Source organism: Macaca nemestrina, chromosome 6, assembly GCF_043159975.1.
Source record: "Macaca nemestrina isolate mMacNem1 chromosome 6, mMacNem.hap1, whole genome shotgun sequence".
Lineage (NCBI taxonomy): Eukaryota > Metazoa > Chordata > Mammalia > Primates > Cercopithecidae > Macaca > Macaca nemestrina.
In genome coordinates this window covers 136,219,804-136,244,106 of record NC_092130.1, presented here as the reverse complement: position 1 = coordinate 136,244,106, position 24,303 = coordinate 136,219,804, and the positions used below count along the sequence as shown (strand labels likewise).

At 35.1% G+C, this 24,303-nt stretch overlaps 2 long non-coding RNA genes across 2 annotated transcripts in view; both read left to right on the top strand.

Annotated features, from left to right (window-relative positions):
• The window catches only part of LOC105487495 (uncharacterized), a 102,535-nt gene extending 100,925 nt beyond the window's left edge, over positions 1-1,610 (top strand). Inside the window, exon 5 of the long non-coding RNA XR_011624308.1 lies at positions 1,324-1,610. This is a non-coding gene — a long non-coding RNA (uncharacterized lncRNA). The remainder of the gene's footprint in view (positions 1-1,323) is intronic.
• Positions 1,611-8,852: 7,242 nt separating this feature from the next.
• The window catches only part of LOC105487496 (uncharacterized), a 34,508-nt gene continuing 19,057 nt past the window's right edge, over positions 8,853-24,303 (top strand). The window contains exon 1 of the long non-coding RNA XR_011624307.1: positions 8,853-9,183. This is a non-coding gene — a long non-coding RNA (uncharacterized lncRNA). The remainder of the gene's footprint in view (positions 9,184-24,303) is intronic.

The following is a 24,303-nucleotide window of genomic DNA, read 5'->3' as shown; positions in this document are numbered from 1 at the left end:
GGCTTCCACTTTGGGCACCTGTGTTTGGACAAGGAGATCACGGTGGGACCTGGAAGCTTGGAGATGCCAGGAGCTGCGGAGCCCCAAAGAGGTTGTCACAGCCCTGGCTTGGGGAACCCCTAGGTCAGGGCTCCCCAGAGGCCCACAGCTCCTCTCTCCTTCCTGTCACCCACAACATGCCAAGAGGGATTGGGGTGTGTTTCAGTCCAGCCATGCCGTGGGTCCTGAGTTCTTGTCCTACCTCCAGGAAGAATGAGGTATACGACAACTGGAGGGTGAGAAAAGTGGAGAGAAACTTCATTCAGTGACAGAACAGCTCTCAGGAGACCCAAAGTGGGTAGCTCCTTTCCGCAGCAGGTCATCCTGACGAGTGTCCTGCTCTCATAGGAGAGAAGGCCTAGAGTGGGTGACTCCTTTTTGCAGGCCGTTCCAGTGTCTGTTGGGGTCTAGCTGAGTCCAGGGTTTTTATGGTCTCAGGAGGGAGGAAGTGTGTGCTGATGGGTCCATGGGCAGCCATGAGTGGGCCTGAGAGAAGCACCATAAATTCTCACTCTGGGCCATAAACTCCATCCAGAACTGGCAGCCCGGCCTCCAGGGTTCAGGCTGTCCTTGGCTTGAAAGTGGGGTTTCACCAGGGACCCGCCCCTTTCAGCCCAAGAACCTGTCTGCTTCCTGCCATCGACATGCCATCCACTATGCCCAGTCTGTTCATGTGGAGGAACACCTGCAGTTCAGTGCCAAGCCACCCTTCAGCCCTGCTCCTGGCCTCCCTCCCTGAGCTCGTCAGTGCCCATAGCTTCAGAGGTGGCCAAGGGAGAGTAAGGATGGGCTGACATGTCAGGACTGCCTCAAGTGTGCCCATACCTGGCTAGATGGCAACAATGCCTAGGCTAAACTTCAACTTTGCTCCAAAATCAAAGTGAGTGCCAGGAGCAGAGAGAGACCAGGGAGCAGGAGCAGGCGCTTCCAAGCCTGCAAGTGTAGGGGGCTGCTGTCTGAGCCCCTGAGAGTGCAGGGATGCCCAGGTCTAGAGTCGCGGCTGGGCAACTGCAGCTGTGCTTGGGAGTACAGGGCTCTCGCCCCTTTAACTTGGTAGGGGACAGGGCTCCTGAGTGTTCCTGGCCTCCACCAGCTCCACCACCCCTGCTGGAGCTGGTGTCCCTGCAGTGACTGCTCCAAACAGGCCACCACCATCAGTAAGAGACAGAACATTTTCATTATGGTATGGGAGTCTTCATTTATATTCTCGTTCTAGGTCCTGCAAATATCAAAGGTTTTTCTGTATGAGATAAAATTCATATTATTCTTATAATAATCCTATAGGTAGACACTACTGTTTTCTGTACTTCAGAAGACGGAACCAAGACACAAGATAACTGCATAGCTATCTGTGGCCACACAGCAGTGAACAAGGTTTTGAAGAAGGCTGGTGTTGACATCCTAAGGTATCTTAACTACTGTACTGTGCTGCTTCCCAAAACACTGCACCAAAACTTCTCACAGAAAATTCCTGGACAACAAGAAAGCAGATGCCAGTAATTTATTGATTCACCTTTTATGGTAATAAAAATTACCTAAGTCCATAATATATTTTATGCTGTAAAATTGATGTTTTTATAGCCCCGTTGTTATAATGTCACTTTGTAAGAAAACATTCAGCACATAAAAAAGGCTCTTCTCTTTCATCATTTACTGAACAGCTTAATGTTATCAACACACACACACACATAAACAATATTCAAATGTCTCAATAAAAATTTGTAGAGCTATTCAAAGTAAGTTGCATTGCAATGAAGTAGGCATTATCCTACACACAGATTTATGAAATCTACTTTTGACATTGTAATGAGTCTTCTGCATACATAAATTGCTAAAGAAATCATTGCCTAATAATTACGTTTCAGAGAAGAATCAAATAATGTGCAACATACTAGATGCATCTCTTTAAAGGAAAGAATGATGTGGAATCTTTATAATTTACCTCTATGAGAGCATAGGATTGCTGATTTTTCTATTTTGATTGATTTTTTAAAAAACATAGCCATGTGAGACCAAAGTGTGAATCTCTTTTTTTTTTTAAATAAATCACACAGTAATTTACAACAGAAGAAGAAAAACTTAGTTTTAGAACAGTATCCAAGAGATTGGCAAAAGTGTAGTGATGCCAAAAGATGTAGTATAACGACACTTTAAAAATATATGTAAGTCCTGGAGATGAGCTAACTGTTAAGAAGATGACAGTGTCTTTCAAAACAGTGTCAGATAATTCCACATAAATTCTTGATTTATTATGTACAATTTTAAGTTTCAGATTTTTTTAGTTACCTGTAACTAAATTAGTTACCTGTATTGGCGGTGAGTTACAGAAATTTTCCTCTTTATGCTAATTAGATAAATGTCTTTGGGCGAAGTACTGAATCAAGTATCTAAAATGAGATGGGAAAATGCTACCTTTTAAAGACAAGAAGTAAATTCTTTAGCCAACTACCTCTTAAGCAAAGCTGTGTCATTTTGAACACTTGAATATGTTAAAGAGTTGAATGAATTTGACTTAGAGCTTCAGATAAAGTTTCAGAAATGAAATTAAAACTTCTGAACCTAACATTAAAACAAAATAAATATGGCTGCTTTGAGACATTGAATGGATAGCTGATAAATATCCATGGATAAATGGTAAAGTTTTTAATATTTGAAAATATATACCATTGACTATTTCATACTGCTACAAAATGCATTTGAAATTTATTTTCTGGCCAAGGAACCTATTCATCCATTCTCTCCAAATTAAATACTTACTAGAGAAATATTTGCACTTATTAACCTTATAATATGAATTAGAACCAAACTTGACCTTCATATATTATTTTACACTTATGAGTCTGTTTAATTGCATGATTTATCTGCATAATTCAGAATTTTCTTGATACCGTGTACTGAAGTAAGATTTAGAAATATATTTTCTTGATACAGTGTAACTGAAGTAAGATTTAGAAAGTTGAGGTGACAGTTGTCACTCATAACACTGATTAATATAGGAACGAGTCAATTATAAATTTAAACCTTTTGTGGAATTATGTTACTAAAATATCTCTTTTTTAAAAAAAAATTGTGGATTCTGCATAGAACTTTATTAAAATTATGGCTTGTCTGTTCAAATACTTGATGAGAAGACAGAAAGCAGCAAAGGACATGCAGGAGTTTGAGCAAGAGCTGCTGAGGGCCAGAACCAGGGTGCAGTATGGAGAGGGAGAAAAAAAGGAACCTGGGCTTAAGAGTTTAACAGTCACCCCATAATTGTCCCTATCTGAAAAAATGTGTCCTATGTAACTTTGTTCTAGCACAGCTGCTGATTTGTTTTGATTTACCCAAAGAAGACTGTACAATCTCTAAAGAAAATTATGATGTTCATTCTAAGACCCGGTGCCAAATACAGTACATAAAAGTCCTTTCTTCCAAGCAGGCTGACCATTTGAACATGGGTAATTATAGAAAGAGAAAATAATCAGGTCTGTTGTTTCCACTTAAATAACTGAAAGTTACCTGATCATGGGAGTATCCTCATGTCCTCATGTCTCTTTATTCTTAACTAACACACATTCATCTATTATTTACTGGTAAGTGCCTCATAAAGCTAAAATCCTATATTGCTTCATATAAAGGAAACCTTTTATTACCTCACTACATCCATTAAGCAATTTATTCTTTAAAAAAAAACTTTACTAGTGAGTGAAATTTTAGTTTAATATGAAAAAAACACAGAAACAAATAAGACAAATAAAACAACTTTCTTATCTATTCCCGTATTTTTTTTCAGTTGTTTCCCAAAAGCAGAGTACTGTGTCTTTGTATTCAAAAAATGGGTCATGGTTAAAAAAAACAAAAAAGAAAAAGAAAATGTGTAGTTCCTGGGAGATCTCTGGTGCACACCAACATCTTTAACTTAGTATCTTCCTCCTCCTCCAAGGTGCACTGATAAATGACACCTCTTGCCCGAAACACCCAACCCCGCTCCCCAGCAGCATAGCCGTGGTCTATGTTGATCTGTTGACTGACGAAATTTTACTGCTGAAATTCTATTTGGTGGAACATTATCAATTGGCTTTTAATTTTAGAACAGTATTGCAAATGAACTCAGTGATTACCCATCACATTATTAATACTTTGCTGTTCTGCTCTTTAAGTCAGAAAAGAGGATGTGAGGTATTGAGCAAAGGAACTGCTCTGAAGGTTAAAAACCCAAGCAACAACAACAAAAAAAAACATTGTTAATGTGGCCTCGTACCTTCAAATTATGCCCATTGCCTATGTACAAAGATTTTCCCATTTGACAGACCGCAAGAGCTGAAACAAATGAATGTTCTAAGTATTCCACTTTTGAGAAGAAATAAAGATTATTTGTAATTTCACTGAAGGGACTGCTTTTTTTCTTTCACTGTGACTTCATCTGTGTACAGAATGTGAAGTTGAACATTGAAATAGTATCTTGATAATATTACTTTAAAATCTCACTTTACCTGACTGTATCAAATAACCATGGGTGGTTGAAGAGAAATTTGAGCAAGCCGAATAACTAATGCTCTCAATCTTTACAGTCTCTGCGAGATCAAATATAAATTATGTGTACTTTTATTCTTATAAATAGGTTTATTGAACTCCTTACTGAGTGTATTTTTTTCTGACCTAGTAAGTGAGGTATTATCTGAGGCAAAACAGCATGGAGAGTGTTTATTTACCAGATGGGGAGGATAAGGAAACCAGGATCTCGTAACGGACTTGACATGAATGGTGTGTACTGTGCCCTTTCCTTTGGAGCTTCAGCAGCTACTAAATCCTGCTGTGCTTCCTATTGCTGGCTGACAAGAAACAGAAGCCTCTTCCCACAAGTGACTGGTGGCAGATGGATCAAGCCACTGAAATGCTATGCCCCAGACTTTAATCTGTCCAGCTGAACTGGGTCATTACAGAGTGTGCTTTCACACACTGCTGCTCTTAGGCTGCAATTTATGTGTAGTGTGGGCAATAGTTAGTTTAATTTAGCACATTTATTTTAAACACCTACTATATGCCTGACAAGGTGCTGTGTGCTTTTCAAATGTTAAAAAAAAAAAAAAAGGCATGGACCCAATGTATTAGCTTGTTGTGTTTCATTTTTAAAGGGAGTAATGAACATAAATCTAAGAAGACATGTAATTGAAATAAATCAACATACCTTGGTCCTCAATTTTCCTTTAGATTAGCAAACTCATTCATGAGTAATTAATGACCTCATGAATTACAGTTACGGAAATGAACAGAATAAATATGAATAGGTATTTAGGGTAAGAGAGTAATATGCTTTAAAATCTCAAAAATTTTAAGTAATATGGAATTTTAAGTAATGGTTATTATTATTTACTTTTTGGATTCAGACTTAGAATTACAGAGAACAATATAAAAACAATTTTATATTATTATAATCTCCTATCTACTTATTTATCTATCCATCCATTTATCCATTCATCCAACACATATCCATCCATCTGGTTATTTCTTTTTATCTAAAGTTTTCTTTAGTGAAAACTGAGTTTCCTAGTGATTTCTCATATAAAACACTATAATTTTTTTCATTTATACCTAATAATTAAAAGAATTGAGCTCTGGATCAAGCATATTGCCTAGGATTTTTTTCCTGAGAAGGCTGGCTCCTGGGTAGTACTGCCTGAAAAGGATGCTGGCAAAAGTATCCAAAATACCAAAGGAAAATCTTATTCTGGAGATTGTATGAGCCCAGAAAGTCCTTCCTCTAAACGACTTGCCCACTTTTGCATCTGTTGCCATCTTTTCATTCTTAAGCACTTTGAGAAACATAAACTGTAAAACATGACCTGTTTTTAGACTTATGCCTTAGCCCAAGTCAGGGAGAAAAAGTGGGGGAAGACTTGTGGGCCCATTTTATAGATGTGAGTGTATGAGAACATCTTGTTGCATCCAAGATGGAATCAGCTAAAAGTATTTATTTGAAAAAACCCAACAGGTAGGCTAATTTGGTGGATGAGTTAAATAAAACTCAAATTATGTTTGCTATTTCATAGACCATTTGCTATTCAAGTGTTCAGCAATAAAATAAATGGTCTGGCCTCTTTGTTTTAGACAATTCTATGAGTCTAAAGACTAACAAGACGATTTTATCTGAGATTTAAGGCAAATTATATGTCAGCGACATCTTTTTAAGATAGACTTTCACTTTATGTAAATGACAAGTTAATGGGTGCAGCACACCAACATGGCACATGTAACAAACCTGCACATTGTGCACATATACCCTAGAACATAAAGTATAAAAAAAAAAAAAACAGTAAAAAGATCAGTGGTTTTCAGAGGTTATCGCAGCAGAAGGGATGAAAAAGTGAAGCACAGAGGAATTTTAGGGCAGTGAAACTATTCTATATGACACTATAATGGTAGATACATGCCATTATATATTTGTCCAAACCCACAGAATGTACAATACCGAGTGAACCCTAATGTCAACTGTGGACTTTGAGAGATAAGGATGTATTAATGTAGTTTTATCAGCTGTTACAAATACACTACTCTGATGGGGGATGTTGATAATAGAAGAGGCTATGCATATGTGAAAGAAAGATGGAAAATCTCTGTACTTTCTGCTAAATTTTTCTGTGAACTTAAAACTGCTTGAAAAAAATAACATCTATTGAAGAGTAAAAAAAAAAAAAAAAAAATTTCTTGATTTTTCCTCTTCTTCAAATTCTTACCTTCACTCATTTGTTTTGTCCTCTTAGTATTTACTGTTATTTTATCATCTGGTTAGTATGTTTAACAAAAGGAAGTTAATAAGCATCATTAGCTGTTTTCAGCAGGCATGTTTTTCATAATACACAGCAATACATACTGGCAAATATGAAAGTCAAAAAAAACCATACAAAATACGCCTCTTCAAAACCCCAATACATTAGCACAATGATTTTATTTCAAACCAGAATGGAAGTAGGCATATTTTGATTGAGTTGTATATATTTTTTCCAAATGAGTGCTTTAAAAACGTGACAAATGCTTTCTTACTGAAGGAAGAGCCCTTCTTTCAAACAGAAATGAAGCACCAATCTGAATATGAAGTTTGGAAGGCAAGCTACATAATATGTTATTTTTTTATTAGAGAATTTACTGCTTTAAAATATGTTAACAGTCATAGGCTGATTCTCAAAGTTTTTGTGGTGACACAGACCTAAGGAATTTTATTGCAATTTGAAATCCTGGGGTTCAATTCCTTGACTTGTAGACATTAAGATCATTATTTGAATTTTTTGAATTCACAGATTTTACCCAGAGAATCAGACTCAGTAGGTCTGGAGGAGCCTGGGAATCTATATAAGGGTCAGAGATATAACTGGGAAATCTGCCAATCAAACCTTTGCCAGGGTGTAATATGTGTTTAGTAGATTCATTCATGAACTGAAACATGATTGATTTAATGTGCAGTTCTAGTTTGCTAATGGTTTTGACTCTTCCATTTCATTCAAGTGCTAGTTTTGGTTTAAAAAAATACTGTCTAAAAATAATTTCCATGTTCTCTACACTACCTACCTCTAGAAAGCTGCTTGTTCTTTTACATAGATGCAAACACCACCACCTTCAAGTGGCCATTCATCATTATTATAGCTGAAAGTAATCCCTTTTTACACAGAAATTATTCTTCCACAGACTTGATTTTAATAATTTGCATTTTGGTGGGATATGTGCGTCTATTTGAGAAACGTGCCTTTGAAATTATTGTAGAGTCTATTGTAAAGATTTTCTTGATAACATTACTACTTGGAATTTTAAAATTACTGTACTATTTACTATTATTATTATTATTTGCTATTATTATTATTTGTGGTTAGTTTTAATATTATGAATTTTGAAAATCAGTTCATCAGCTTTCTGTCTTCACATTGAATGAAAGTAGATTTGAAGGCAAGTTTGTGGTTGAACTATAATTAGGAAGGGAGCACCTTTAGGTTCGTCACTGGCCCAACTCTTTGTCTCTCCTATTACATTTCTTGTCTCCCATTTAATTTATGTAATCTTTTGTAATTTAATGAATTGATAGAAGCTGCATGATATTCCTTCTGGAGAAGGGTAAAATACGTAAAAATAAGTAAGTACACATTTTTCTTTATTCTACTAATCGAATTGCACACAAATATGAAGAAATTAAAGAATAGCTTCATTTTAGGACACAGCAAATTATAGAAAGTTGACATTTAAAAAGAAGAGTTTGAGAGGGGGAAAATATGTATAGAAGACACAGTGGAGGTCACTGTGTGGTAGTAAACAATTTTCTTTTCAATTTGCTTTGCTGTCATTTGAAGAAACATACACATTTTTGTGCATCTGTCCTTTGTGATCTTCCATACCATCTTTAGGGGGGTAGACGTTCTTTTTGTGATGGAGACAGGTGGCGTGAGATTTCAGAATCACTGCATGGCCTTATAGTAAAACTAGCCTGATAATTTGGAAGCCCAGTGTCATATAATATCAAACAGCCCCTGGACGTGTTCATTATTTCTTTTCCTGGGAGGTTTTTTTCTAAAAATTTTAAATTTCTTAAGTGGTGTTTTTAAACTGCTGTCTTATACTGAAAATTTTAAGCATAAGAACAACAAAAACAGTCCCTCCCCCTTTTATAAATAGCACTGATTGACTAGAAATAGATTTCCACCCTTGAAATCTCTTAAAGACTCAGAATGTTTTCGTAAACCACAAGAGCAGTACTTCTCCACAAGAGCATTATGACTGTGGTTTATGATGTCATCTGGATTTCTTGATTGATTCATAGTATAGTTATCCAGCCATCTCAATTTATTAGCTTAAGCATTTTTTCTAGACTTAACTTACATGTCTTGTCAAATCAGTCTTCTCTTTAGTTCTCAATAATGCCAAATTGCTTGAATCCTGCAAATTCCACATAGTGAAAGGTCTCTCAGCTCCCTCAAGATTTATGTCTCCAACTTCCATTGAGCAGAACTATTCAATCAAAAGATTTACACTGTGTGAAAATTAGTGACAACATGTTTTGGTTGGGAGGGCAAAGCTACCAGAGATGGCCAAGATCTATTGATTGAACACTAGAACTCCTTCCAAATTATACCAAGCCCCACTTGGAGGGGAATTTTGTGCCTGGAACTTAGGCAGTGAAATGTGAGTACCATATATAAATTTAATTGTCTCCTGTTTAGCTCTATTGGTATTTTTTTCTCATGTGCTAATCCTATGTTTTCTGGCTATTAGTAAGTAGAGAAACCAAATAAATCTGCCATTTTAAAATGTGTTACCATTATACGGTAATTACTAGTAATAGAAACAATTTCAGTACTTATATCCTAGTACACAAATAAATAGGGTAAGAAAACTGTACAAAATAAACTATTAAAATAGTTACTGAGCACAATTGCTCAGTAAAATAACTATTTTAGAGTAAAAATGAGAATTGGATAAAATTGTAACAGTGTATTTTGATATTCATGGTAGGCATTTAGATAACAACTGGGTAAAACAAAAGGAATCTGGAGATATATTTTAAGAAATTCACTAAATATGTCAAAATCTTTGTTATCAAGACGTTTCACCTCCTATTTATCATGTTCTTACAAATATTTTAATTTTAGGTTGATACTTTTGTGTAATCCTGTGTAATCCGTTTGGAGTTTGAATCCATTTGGAGTTTGAATCCATTTGGAATTTGAATTCTCAGCACATTTGTGTTGCTGAGCAAGAGTGATAAATGTTTGGGTGTAGAATCTTGCTTTTGGAGTTCTGACTCAAAGAACAATTTAACCAAAGAGTAAAATTTGGACTATAATATAGGAAATACTTTTGAACACTTACTTTCAGAAATTTTATGTAACTTGCACCACCTTTCCCCAAGTTGCTGACTGAAATGAAAATTTACATTTTCTTCATTTCTGATGATAGCAATTATGTCTGTGCTTTTGATGACTTATCTTAATGTTCTTTATTTTAAGCAGTAGATATTTCTTCATTTTGTAATTTTTAGGAAAAGGATTGGGGAGGGCAAAACAGTACATAAAATATGGATTTCAAAAGGCAGATGTATATCTTTTGAGATCTTCAAATGCAAATAATCTTTCTAGTCTAAAATCTCAAGCTGTTTAATAGTAAAAAAAAAAAAAAAGGTCAAATCTTTTTACGTCTTTCTTAATCAAATCTGAGATGTTGATATTTCACCGAGACATAGTTTTTAATGGAAGACATGTGACTATGTTGATTGTAATTTTATATATTTACTAATATTTATGAAAATAGATACAGAAAAGGACTTTAACTTTGCAATTTCAAGAGACAAGATTGTTTGTATCAAATTATTTATACCATAACCACTTATATAAATTATGTTGACAAGCATGCATCAACTTTACAGATATTCTGTTATTCTCAGAAGACTGCCTAGTGAAAAGTAACAATTATGATATAGAAAAAAAGCGAATACATATGGATCAGAAAGCCAATGTCTGTCCTTAGAGTTAGAGGATTCTCCTTTTGGCTATAACCTTTGAGCATCCAATCTCAGCAGTTTATACCCAGGGGATACTTTCACAGACTTTGTGTCACTGAATCTGATCATAACCCACTTGCTGAGTGTTAAACATCTTACGCTGGGAATGAGATCTTATTATTCTTCACATTCTTACTTTTCTAGCTTATCTGTACCTTGCACCTTTTCTTAAATTTCTTGACATAAGAAGGGCCTCATTAATACACGGCTCTGTAGATCTCATTGGCTTAATTATACATGTCTTTTAGCATTTCTTTTCTAATGGGTGAGAAAAGCCATAAGGAAGCAGGATCAACATTTCATTTGGTTAAATGTCTGCACAGTGTCAATACCAATAAATATCTGTTGAAATCTAGGACTGGATAGAATCTAGTATTGTAAATTCTAGACATGAGCCTTGGGCCAGTATCTTAACGTCTCTAAGCTTCAGCTTCCTTGCCTTGCTACATGGGCATAATGCTGACCTCATATATTGCTATATTGAATATGACAAAAGTTCTAACAACATCTGCCACATAGAAATTTCTCAGTGGTTGTCCTCCCCACTTTCAAAGTCAATCAGATACATGATATTTATAACGATTATCACTTTTTATGCTTGATATTAAAAGTTTAGTAATATCTGCTTTGTATGTTTGTATTTTATTTATTTATGAATAAAATTTTTGAAGATAGAAGTTTATATTTCTTTTTGCTTACCATGTCATATTAACAGAGTGTTGAGTAGTGTTGGGTGCATGGTAAATGTTGAACACACCTGCTTACTGATTGGTTGACATACATCAAGACTTCTTAAAACTAATACTTTTGATATAAAACTGTACCCGGATGTGTGCTGATTAGCATGGGTAATTAAGAGTTGCCCATGAAAATCACATCTCTAATAGTATCTATATTGGGGTAGAGACGATAAAAGTTATGGCTACAAGGAAGAAATAACTAGTTAAGTAGTTGTTAAACCGGAAAATGTTTTAAACTGCATTATTGCATACCCTCTAAGCGAGTTAGAAATATTGCCATTTCCAGTAATGGGCTTTCATCTGCTTGTGTGGGTAATTATGTCACACACAATTGGAGATGCTGCCAGAGATGTTGGGATGAAATTGTCACTAGGGATTTGTCTGATAGGAATTATGTAGAGGAAATTTAAAATTTTCTAATTCACTGAAACAATTCTATCAGTTGCACGTATTTTTCTCTTGGTTTTATACCATAGGGTTTTAAAGACGATAACTTCTAATCTATATAATAAGGCATGTAATTTATGATTTTCCAAATGTATTGAGAAGATTTATTTATGTTGTAATGGTATTTATTCCTTAACAAGCTCTCTGCCTCACAATCGAAGTCCTATTATAAATAATCCATAAGTTGTTTTCATACAGAAAATAACTTAAACATCATTTTATTTACTCAGCAATAAGTCTTTAATATTTTCTCTTCACAGTCTAGAAATATAGTGTATATGTGTATTAACAAAGACAAGAAAGGTAAATTCATAATACAATACAGACACTAATAATCCAAAAATTCATAGACCACTTTTTTAGTAAATTATCCTTATGTCTACCAATAATATTATTAAAGGTTAATGTAAACTCTAGGGTGAGATGTTAGGCTTACTTATGACTGATTGGAAGAAGGATTCTGGAACATTTCAAAGGTAAAAGAAAATAGGACTTGACAGATTAAAGAGCTCTGAGCTGTGCTCACCTTCCTCAAACTGCCCTTTATCAGATGGATTAATGCATTCTTACCATTGAAAAAGACAGGCTGCTACCCATGACAGTAACCAAAGAGATTGCTAACTGTGACCTGGCATTAGTAGAAGAAGAACGGGAAATGTTTATTTACCTGTCACTATACTGAAAGAAATAGACAGTTTGAGGCCTGTGGCTTATCTTAAAATAGCTTCTTTAACACAAAGAAACAAGTTGGAAAATAACAATACAGGAAAGGTAAAGGCTACATGCCTAAAACTTGAAGCATCTGTCCAAAGAGTATATTTACTTGGTAAATTCAAGTTACTGTGCAATTTAGACTTATTTTTAATGTGAATATAGTAGGTCAGACTCCTTTCTGGTTTAGTAAAACTTGAAAAAGTCTTTCTGGTTGATTATCTTCTTAATTTATCGATTAGAATATTTTAAAACTTCTTACATGAACATTATTAAGGTATAAATTTCATAAAATTAAATGCATATATTTTAAGTGTACAGTTTGCTGAGTTTTCAAAGCACATATATCCCTATATAAACAACATCCTGGTAAGTATATAGCGCAAGTCCATGATCCCCTCAAATTCTCTTATGCCTTTATGAACTCAATCTCACTCCTTTATCCCTAGCCGCAAGTAAATACTGATCAGCTTGGTTTCACTAAATTATTAAATTTGCCACTTCTAGATTTCACATAAATAAAAGTATCCCATGTGTTCTCTTTTGTGTCTGACTTGTTTTACTCAGTATGTTTTCTAACATTATCCATGTTGTGTAATTAGTAGTTTATTTCATTTGGATTGTTGAGCGTTAATCCCATTGTATGGAGGTTGCACAACTTGTTTACAGATTCACTGTGGTACACACTAGTTGTTTCTAGCTTCTTACTATTATGAATACAACTACTGTAAGTGTACACATCTTTTTGTGGACATATCTTTTTATTTTTTAGGGTAAATCACTAGTAGAGGATTTGCTGGGTCACACAATATGTAAATTTTTAATTACACAAGAAACTAACAGATTGTTTTCCAGAATAGTTTTATCACTTTACTTTCTCAGCAGTCATATCTATATGCATATAAGAGTTCAAATTGTTCCACATGCTCACCAACACTTGGTATTTCCAGCCTTTTACATTTTAGCCATTTTACTAGGTGTGCAATGGTAACTCAGGAAGGTTTACATTTACATTTTTTTCTCATAAATAATGATGTTGAGTATTTTTTCTTATGTTTCATTTGTATATATTCTTTGGTAAAGTGTCTGTTCAAATGTTTAGCCCTTTGTAATTATTTGAATTATTATTTTAACACATTGTGTATTAGTCCATTTTCATACTGCTGATAAAGATATACCCAAGACTGGGTTTATTTTTTTAAAAAAGAGGTTTAATGGACTCACAGTTCCACGTGGCTGGTGAGGCTTCACAGTCATGGCAAAAGGTGAAAGACACATCTTTTTATCTTTTTTTTTTTTTTTTTTTTGAGATGAAGTCTCGCCTTTGTCCCCAGCCTGCAGTGCAATGGCACGATCTTGGCTCACTGCAACCTCCGCCTCCCAGGTTCAAGTGATTCTCCTGCCTCAGTCTCCCGAGTAGTTGGGATTAGAGGCGCCTGCCACCACTCCCAGCTAATTTTTATTTTTTTGGTAGAGACGAGGTTTCACCATGTTGGCCAGGCTGGTCTCGAACTCCTGACCTCAGGTGATCTACGCCTCCACCTCGCTAAGTGCTGGGATTACAGGCGTGAGCCACCACACCCAGCCTGAAAGACATTTCTTACATGGCTGCCGAAAATAAAGAAATGAGAGTCAAGTGAAAGGGCAAACCCGTTATGAAATCATCAGATCTCATGAAACTTATTCACTATCACAAGAACAGTATTGGGGAAATTGTGCCCATGATTCAGTTAACTCCCATGGGGACTCTTCTACAACATGTGGGAATTATGGGAGCTACAATTCAAGATGAGATTTGGGTGAGGACACAGCCAAATCATATCACATTGTAAAATTGTATTGTGAATAATTTATTTCAATTTATGACTATTCTTTTTTGATGATGTCTTTCAAAGAGCAGCCAATTCAGTTTTAATAAAAATTTAATTTATCCAATTTTAACGATTAGTGCTTTTGGTTTCCTATTTGAAAATATTTGCCCACTCCAAGGTCACAAAGATTGTCTGCTATGTTTACTCCTAGAAGTTTATAATTTTAGCCCCTACATTAAAATTTAGGATAGATTTCAAGTTAACATTTTTATATGATGTGATGTAGAATTGAGTTTTATTATTTTTTGTCTATGGATATCCAATTGTTTGTTCTAGTATTATTTTTTGAAAAGATTATCCTTTGAATTTAGAGCTACAATAACACCTTTGTAAAAGAATGACCATATATTTATAGTCAATTTCTGGACTTTCTCTTCTATTTAATCAATGTAATGCAATTTTGACACTGTTTAATTACTGTACTTTTATGTTATGCCTTGAAATAAGAGAGTGAAATTTCTCTAATTTTTTTTAATTGTCCCAGCTATTCTAGGTCTTTTTCATTTCCACATAAATTTTAAAACCATTTTATCAATTTCTATGAAAACAACCAGATAGTATTTTATTTTGACAGGGCAACCTGTTAAATTTGGGAAGACAGAGTTTCAAATGTTTCATTTTTTAATATTTAACCATGGTACATTGTTCTCTTTATTTCTTAATTTAACCTATTAATTGTAATAGGATTTTGAAGATTCTTAGGATGTTCAACATATACAGTCATACTATCTATTAATAAAAGCAATTCTATCTTTTAAACTCAAATCTGTATCTTCTTATCCACATTTTAATTAACTTTTCTTGCATTATTTCACTGGTCAGGACGTCTAGTATAATGTTGAATAATGATGATGAGGGTAGAAAGTCTTGCCTTTTTCCTACTCTTAATGGAGAAGTGTTCATTCTTGTATCATTAATTGCATGTTGTGGTTTTTTTTTTTTTTTTTTTTTTTTTTTTTTTGCAGATTTCATTATCAAATTTAGAGAGTTTCCTATTAGTCCTACTTTGTTGAAAGTTTTTATTATGAATGGATATTGAATTTTGTCAAATTGTTTTTCTGCATGTATTTAGATGATCACATAATTACTTGGTTAGTCTGCTAACCAATTACATTGACTGATTTTTTTAATGACAAACCATCCTTGCATTTCTGGGATAAACTTTATCTTTTTTTTCTATATGATGTTGGAGTCAGTTTGTTAATATTTTGTTAAGGATGTTTGTGATTCCATTCATGAGGAATCTTTGTAATTTTGTTTCCTAATGTCTTTGTTGGATTTGGTTTCAAAACAATGCCAACTTTATAAAATGAGTTTGGAAGCATTCAGTACTCTTATATATTCTGAAAGGGTTTGTACAAAATGGATATTCTTCATATTAAATGTTTCATAGAATTTCAAATAAAGCCAACAGGGCCTGCAATTTTCTATAAAGGAAGATTTATAATTGGAAATTTTATTCCTTTTATGTATATGAGGCTATTCAGATCATTAAATATATTGTATTCTTGTGTCAGTTTAGAAATTAGTGTCTCTCAAGGAATTTGTCCACTTCAACTTGGATTTATTGGCAAAAAGTTATTATATTCCCTTATTATCTTTTTATTATGTCTAGCATCTGTGATGATAAACTTTTTTCTAATGCCTGATATTGGTAATTTGGGTTCCTCTCTCTTTTTAAATTCTTTGAAATTCTGGATAAATATTCAGAACTCTTTCTAATTTTGTTGTTTATTTTTTAATTTCCACACTTATTTTTTGTTATTCCCTTTTTCTTACTGACTTCGGGTTAATTTTTTCTTTTTTTTTTTTTCAGTTTCTTAAGTTTGAAGCTTAGATAACTTTTTTTTCTTTTTGAATATGCACATTTAAATTTGTAAAATTTATTCCAATACTACTTTGGCTACATACCCAGAATTTTGATATCCTTTTTTTTTCATTAGAAATTAATTAAAATATTTTCCAATTGTCTTTTGATTTCTTTATTTGACCCACACATTATTTAAAGGTATGTTGTTTAATTTCAAAATATTTTTGGGTTTCCTGATTTTTAATTGATTTATGAATATATTGCATTATAGTAAGAGAACATAATCTGTGTGTTTTCAAATTTTGAATTTATTGATACTTCTAAGTATATGTTCTACCACATTTATATTGGTCTATATTGGACCACAGTTTATATTGGTCTATATTTCATGTGCACTTGTAAAATGCATCTTTTTTGTTCTCATATGTAAGTGGGAGCTAATCCTTGGGCACACATGGACATAAACATGGGAACAATAGATACTGCAGACTACTGGAGTGAAGAGGGAGAGAGGGAGTTGTGGGTTGAAAAACTTCCTATTGGATACCATGCTCACCGCCTGGGAGCAATACGTTCATAGAAATCCTGCACATGTACCCTCTGTATCTAAAATAAAACTTGAAATTAAAAAAATTAAGAAAAGAGTATGTTTTTCACCACTGGTATGTGTAGTGTTGTACAAATGCCAATTAGGCCAATTTGCTAATAGCGTTATTTAATGGTCTTACTAATTTTTGTGCCTCCTTATTTTTCTACTTCCTGAGACAAGTGTTGAAATACCCAACTATAATTGTGGATATGTCTAATTCCCCTTTTAATTTTTCACCTTTAGAAGTTTCATTATGTGTTTTTAAAATATCTTTTAAAATTATCTCTTCACCATATTCTAGTTTCTGTTAAAATTTTAGGCACATGCAAGATACCTATTTGAAAGTCTTGGTTTACTAATTCCATTATTTCTAATACTTCTGGATCTGTTTATATTTACTGACATTTCCACTGTTTAAATGAAAGATTTTCTTGCTTTTACACATGCCTAGTCATATTTGATTAGTTCCTTACATTATGACTGAAAAAGGAAGGTAGGAGTATGCTTACTTCTGGAAGAAGGATGGATTTGTGGTTAGAAAAGGTCACATATTGGAGTTGGAGTGCTGGAATTTTTCTACATATTATATGGGTGGGGATCACATAAGTGTTCAAGATTTTTAAACTATACATACAGATTTATACAGCAGTCATAGGTACGACATATGTCACAATTTTAAAATATTTTATTCACATATACGTAAATGTGTATAATGTTCAAATCACGAGAAAATCCTGTCTTTGACTTTGACTCCTGTTCCTGAGTGGTGACACTGCGGAAGGAATAGCTGGTCTTCACAGTCCTAGCAGAGTCACAGGATGTCAATTTTGATGCTGAGGCAAAACACACTCTAACAAAAACCCTAGACTTTGGAACCATTTGTCTTTCAAGTATTTTAATATAGTATTATCCTTCAAAGTTTCCCCCTCAAAACAAAGAAATGCACAGGGCTGGCACCACCCTCGGAAGGACCTGGTGCTTGGTAATACTCTGTGGTTACTGTCTTGAAATGCTTAATTATCTTGTCTTCGAATTTGTGCTTTATAATTGAATTCTGGTGGAACAATGGAATATGGACCAGTGCTTCAGAGTCCCTGCTCCCATTTGTTGTCCCCAGACATATCTTTGGCATACTGATTTCAATTTCTTTGGGCATACATCAAGTAGTGGGATTGCTGGTTCATACGGCAATTCTATTTTTAGTTTTTTGAAGAAGCTCCATACTGTTTTCCAAAATGGCTGTACTAAATTATAATACTGCCAACAGTGTATGGAGTTCATCTTTTCTCTCTATCTTCGCCAACACTTTTATATATATATATATATATATATATATATATATATATATATATATATATATATTTTTTTTTTTTTTTTTTTTCTTTGTTGAGACGGAGTCTCACTCTGTCGCCCAAGCTAGAGGGCAGTGGCCAGATCTCAGCTCACTGCAAGCTCCGCGTCCCGGGTTCACGCCATTCTCCTGCCTCCGCCTCCCGAGTAGCTGGGACTACAGGCGCCCGCCACCACGCCCGGCTCATTTTTTGTGTTTTTTAGTAGAGACGGGGTTTCACCGTGTTAGCCAGGATGGTCTCGATCTCCTGACCTCGTGATCCGCCCATCGCGGCCTCCCAAAGTGCTGGGATTACAGGCTTGAGCCACCGCGCCCAGCCTCCAACACCTATCTTTCATCTTTTTGTTAATAGCCAATCTGACAAACGTGAAACAATATCTCATTTTGGTTTTAATTTACATTTCTCTGCGGATTACAGATGTTGACCTTTTTTTCATCTCTCTGTTAATGATTTGTATGTCTTCTCTTGAGAAATGTCTATTCAAATCCTTTCTCCATTTTTAATAGTTATTTTTTTTTTTTTGTTATTGAGTAGATTGTTTCCTTTTATTAATCCCTTATTTGATGGATGGCTTGCAAATATTTTCTCTCAATCTGTGGATGATATCTTCACTCTTGATTGTTTCCTCTATGTGCACAAGCATTTTAGTTTGAGGCAATCCCATCCGTCTATTTTTGCTTTCATTGCCTGTGCTTTGGGGGTCATATTCAAGAAATCACTGTCCAGATCATGAAATTTTCTCCAACGTTTTCTTCTAGCAGTTTTATAGTATCAGGTATTACATATAAGGCTTTAATCCATTTTGAGCTGATTCTTCTATAAAGAGTGAGATAAGGGCCCATATTTGGGGGGACTGTTGGGAAGACATGATTACTTTTGAAATATGAGGACATCAGATTTGGGAGGGGTCAGCAGTGGAATGATACAGTTTGGCTGTCCCCCACCCAAATCTCACCTTGGATAGTAGTAATCCCCACATCTCAAGGGTGGGACCAGATAGAGATAATTGAATCATAGGGGCAGTTTCCCTTATTCTGTTCTCATGATAGTGAAGGTGTCTCATGAGATCTGATGATTTAATAAATGAGAGTTCCCCTGAAGAAGCTCTCCTGCCTGCTGCATGCAAGATATGCCTTTCCTCCTCATTTACCTTCCACCACGATTGTGAGGCCTCCCCAGCCATGTGGAACTGTTAATCAGCTAAACCTCTTTTCTTTGTAAATTACCCAGTCTCAGGTATATCTTTATTATCAACATGAGAACAGACTAATACAATAGGTAAAAACCTACTACTGCCATTTTGTTCATTGTTTTCTGGTTGTTTTGTATCATGTTTACACACAACAATTGAGGAGTTTGGAGAGCCTAAGTAACTTGCTTACTAACCACAAAGCCAGTAAATCGTAGTGTGAGGATTTGAAACCAGGCAGGGAGCTCTGTAACTGGTACGCTGGCCTGTTCTACTTTTCTCGCTTGTTGCCTTTTGGTGTTCAGATTGTTGAGGGTGATCAAGGAGCAGAGCTGCACTAGATTCCATGTTTGTCTCTTGTCCTAAACTTGGACCTATTTCATTATTGTTGTTGTCATGAAGCTCCAGCTTCTCAACTTCACCTGTCACAAACCTGCTCATAGCCACAGCCTTCAAATGCATTGTGCTCTTTGATCTCATTTTTCTATTGTTTTGCAGACTTCATGATCTCTGGCTTTCTCATCTATTTTGGAGTTGTTTTGGAAAGCAAAATTTTCCAAAATTATTGTAAGGCAATTTTATTATGTCATTTATTCACAGGAAACAAAAATAACATTTAAGATTTCTGATACAATTTTAGATAAATGTTTTTTCAAATTTTGACAGAAAACAACTTAGTTTAAATATATTCCTACATCAATTCTAAAGAAATATTCACTACTTCAAAATACAATGTAAGACCTTTAAGATTTGTAAGTGTTAGAATCATTATTTTTTATATACTAAGAAACATCTGGATATGCAGAAAGCTAATATGAAAGTGTTTAGTGGCTCTTTAGTAACCCCTAAAATATAGTTGACCTTGAGCAACATGAGGTTAGAGGCACTGACCCCTACAATAACTCTTCAAAAACTTACGTAATAATAGCTTACTGTTGACCAGAAGTCTTACTGATATATAGAGTTGATTAACACAAATATTGTATGTTATATGCATTATGTCCTACGTTCTTACAGTAAAGTAATCTGGGAAAAATAAAATGTTATTAAAATCATAAGAAACAGAAAATAAACTTACTATTCTTTATGTAGGAAAAGGTCATTATAAAGGTCTTCATCCTCATTATATTCATGTTGAGTAGGATTAGAGGAGGAAGGGCAAAGTCTTGTCTTGCTGTCTTAGGAGTGGCAGAGGTGGAAAAGATGGAGGAGGTGGAAGGTGAATCAGGAGAAAGTAACAGTCAGTATAAATTTATGGAAATACATCATAACTTCAATGTTACTTTTTTGCTTTTAAATTTCTCCAAAAATATTCCTACATGATACCAGTCCTACTTCCACTGCTGGGTTAGTTTCAGTGCCTGTATCATAGAAGGGTCCTTGAAATAAAAAAATAAAAAAATAAAAACAAAAACTCAAAGCAGTCTTGAATAATTAGAACACTTTTGCCAGATTGTCTAATGCCAATTTGTTTCTGGCATATTCTTCTATATCTTCTTTCTCATTGTCTGGCTCTGGTTTGGAAACACTCATCTCCATCAAGTAATCTTCTGTTAAATCCTCTGGTGTGATGTCTATTAGTTCTTGAATTTCTCCAAGATCCATAACTTGAAACTTTTACCCCCTACCTTTTTGCTATAGCCACAATTTCTTTTATTATATCCTTGATTGGCTCTGTCATAAATCCTGTGAAGTCATACACAACATCTGGACACAGTTTTCTCCAGCAGGAATTTATTGCTTCGGGCTTGATGGCTTTCACGGCTTTTTCTATAACAAGAATGCCATCTTCAATGGTGTAATCCTTCCAGACTTTCATGATGCTCTCCCTATTGAGGTTCTCTTCCACAGAACTGACAATTCTTTCCATGGAGTGCTGTGTGTAAGGAGCCTTTAAAGTCCTTGTGACCCTCTCATGCAGAGGCAGAATTAAACATTGTGTTTAGTGGCAAGTAGACCACTTCCACATCTTTGGTGTTGAACTCATGGGGTTCTGGATGGACAGGGGCATTGCCAATATTCAAAGAACTTTAAAAGGCGTCCCTTACTGGTAAGGTACTTCCTGACTCTAAGAACAAAGCATTGATGAAACCAATCCAGAAAAAGTGTTCTCGTTATCCAAGCCTTCTTGTTCTACAGCCAAAAGATTGGCAGCTGGTGTTTGTCTTTCCCTTCCAGGTTCCAGAGTTAGCAGCTTTATAGACAAGGGCAGTCCTGATTATAAACCCCACTACATTTCCAGAAAATAGTAAAGTTAGCCTATCCCTTCCTACCTTAAATCCTGGTGCTCTCTTCCCTTTTTTATCAATAAACGCCCTTTGTGGTATTTTTTTCCAGCATGAGACATGTTCATCTGCATTAAATATCCTTCTTTCTCCTCAATGATTTTCTAAATGGCATCTGGGAACTTGTCTGCTGCCTCTTGTTTGACAGAAGCTGCTTCTCCTGTTATCTTGACGGTTTTTTTAAAACCAAACCTCTTCCTAAAATTATCAACCTATCTTTTGCTGACATTAACTTCTCTAGCTTTAGATCATTCACCTTCTTTTTGCTTTAAAGTGTCAGATAACAATCTTGTATTTCCTTGAATTATATTAGAGTCTATTGCCATGCCTTTCTTAGACCAATCCTGCGTCCACATAAAAGTTGCATTTTCAATACAAGATTAAAAGGTATTTTACAAAAAGTACAAGGGATTTTTACCTGCTGGTATAGCTGCAGCAATGGCTACATGCATTTCCTTTTCTTTTTTAACAATGGACCTAATGATGGATTTATTTATTCGAAATGGTGGGTAATCATAGCTGCGGATCTCAACCTATGGTACATATCAAGCAATTCAACTGTTTCTTGTAATGTTATGACTTTTCTCTGCTTCTTGGGAGCACTTCCAGCATCACTAGTCATATAGGTCCCATGGTGTTATTCAAGGTTTACAGTATTACACTTAACATTATGAAAAATATGTGAGAATTGAGAGTCATCACTTTTATTGCAATATGCAATTTACTGGAAAGACAAATTGCTCATGTGGATATGATTTTTTATGTGTTAACTCCTGTCTCTGAAACACACACGCACACACACACACACACACATCCCACTAATTATGACCACATTGAGCTCTGCAGTTTATTCCTGAGTGTGTCATCTTTTTCAAGCTGGCATATGTTTGAAAACACTTAGTCCTCAGCCTTTTCTTATATTCTCAGAGACCTGTCCATGTTGTAAGACCCAGTTCAAATGTCACCATCTGCAGGTTTTGATGTCAGTTTCTGCTTGCTATTGATTCCCATGAATAGCAATTCTCACTCTACATTGAATTAAACAAAGAGAGATTTCTGATCAGAAATATATAATTTTGGGGAGTTCATTGGAGTTAACTATTTGTCATGAAATCTTTTGCTGCTTTCAAGGCACAACAATGAAATTGGCTTCTACCTATGTCCCATGCTACAGATGGGAAGAAGCACAGTTCATTAAGGTAGTATGTCTGATCTAATATCAGATGAGTAAAAAACTCCACATTAGAGTGAAAAACGAGCCTGTACTATGACTCGAACATTTGATGAACTTATAGGATTACCGGCTGTGCAATTCATCCTAGCACCATCACTTGCTGTTCAGAGATTTAAATTTCCTGAAAGGAATTAATAGGTTTAAGAGGGCATTACTGATGAAATTGCAGATCCACAATTCCAAGCTTACATAATAAGCATGAAATTAGTGCGAGGTGATTTAATATAAGAGGAGGTGATTGAGTATAAGAGGAATAATGATAATATTAGGTTTTTTGAGGATTCTAAAGTACATCAGTGAAGGCAAGATTATGTTATCAGTGTTTTCATTTGGAAAATGAAAATAAGTAAAAATAAAATATAAAATTTGGGGTCTAAACCCTGATGAAATTTAAGTCTCCCCTGTTCTGGGAAAGAAGAGGATAAATTTAGCATGTATAACATATAACAAAATACATTTTCAAATTGCTTCCAACTGATGTGCTTGTCTTACCATTGCATAACTCTGCAACATGTAATAATGTTTTTCTAGACAGGCTCTCACTCTGTCACCCAGACTGGAGTACAATGGCACAATCATAGCTCACTGTGACCTTGAACTCCTGGGCTCAAGTGATCCTCCTGTCTTAGACTTGAGTAGCTAGGACTAAAGGCATGAGCCACCATATCCAGCTAATTTTTAAAAAAATATTTTGCAGAGGCAGCATCTTACAGTGTTACCCAGGCTAGTCTAGAACTTTTGGCCTCAAACGAATTTCCCACCTTGGCCTCCCAAAGCATTGGGATTACAGGCATAAACCACATACCTGGCCCTGTAATATAAAATTGATGCACCCAAAGATCTTAGGTTATATGGAACTATAAGAAGTAATAATAATCAGGTCCTTGTAGCATCATGGACTACCTTTTGTTGATTTCTCTCCATTTCCTAGAGTCTACAGGAACCAATGCCACCATAACTCACATTTTTATTTTCCCTGTGGCAGCACAAGAAATCCAAGCTTTGCAGTGTATGGTTTGATTTGAGATGTCTTAATCTAATCATCATCCATCATCCTCTAATCTGACACATCCTATATGTCTTCCTTCCCTCTCAGACCCTTTTTCTTTGCTTCCTGAAACACTTATCTGTGATCAACAGTCTCCTTTATCCTTGTTATCTTTACCTTGACTAAAACCAGGTTATGCTTCTTCCCTGGAGGACTTCTCAAATGGAGGCCGCTTTTTCTATTTCTTTCTCATCTGTCCCAGGACCAGGTATTGCGTTAGGAGATCACTTGCTTCCCACTGCCGCTTTTAAATCATTTCATTTCCTTCTTCTCTTCGTTCTTCCCATAATGCAAGGTCTTTCAACTTTCATTTCATGCTACACTCTGCCCTTTATTGCTGCTCTCTGAACTTCCTGGTCACTGTCCCTCATACACTGAAAACTCACATACCTCTACCTCTAGCCCTGCTGTATTCCTGATGACTTGAGCATCCAAGGAAGTGATACATACAGCACTGGCCAATCATTTC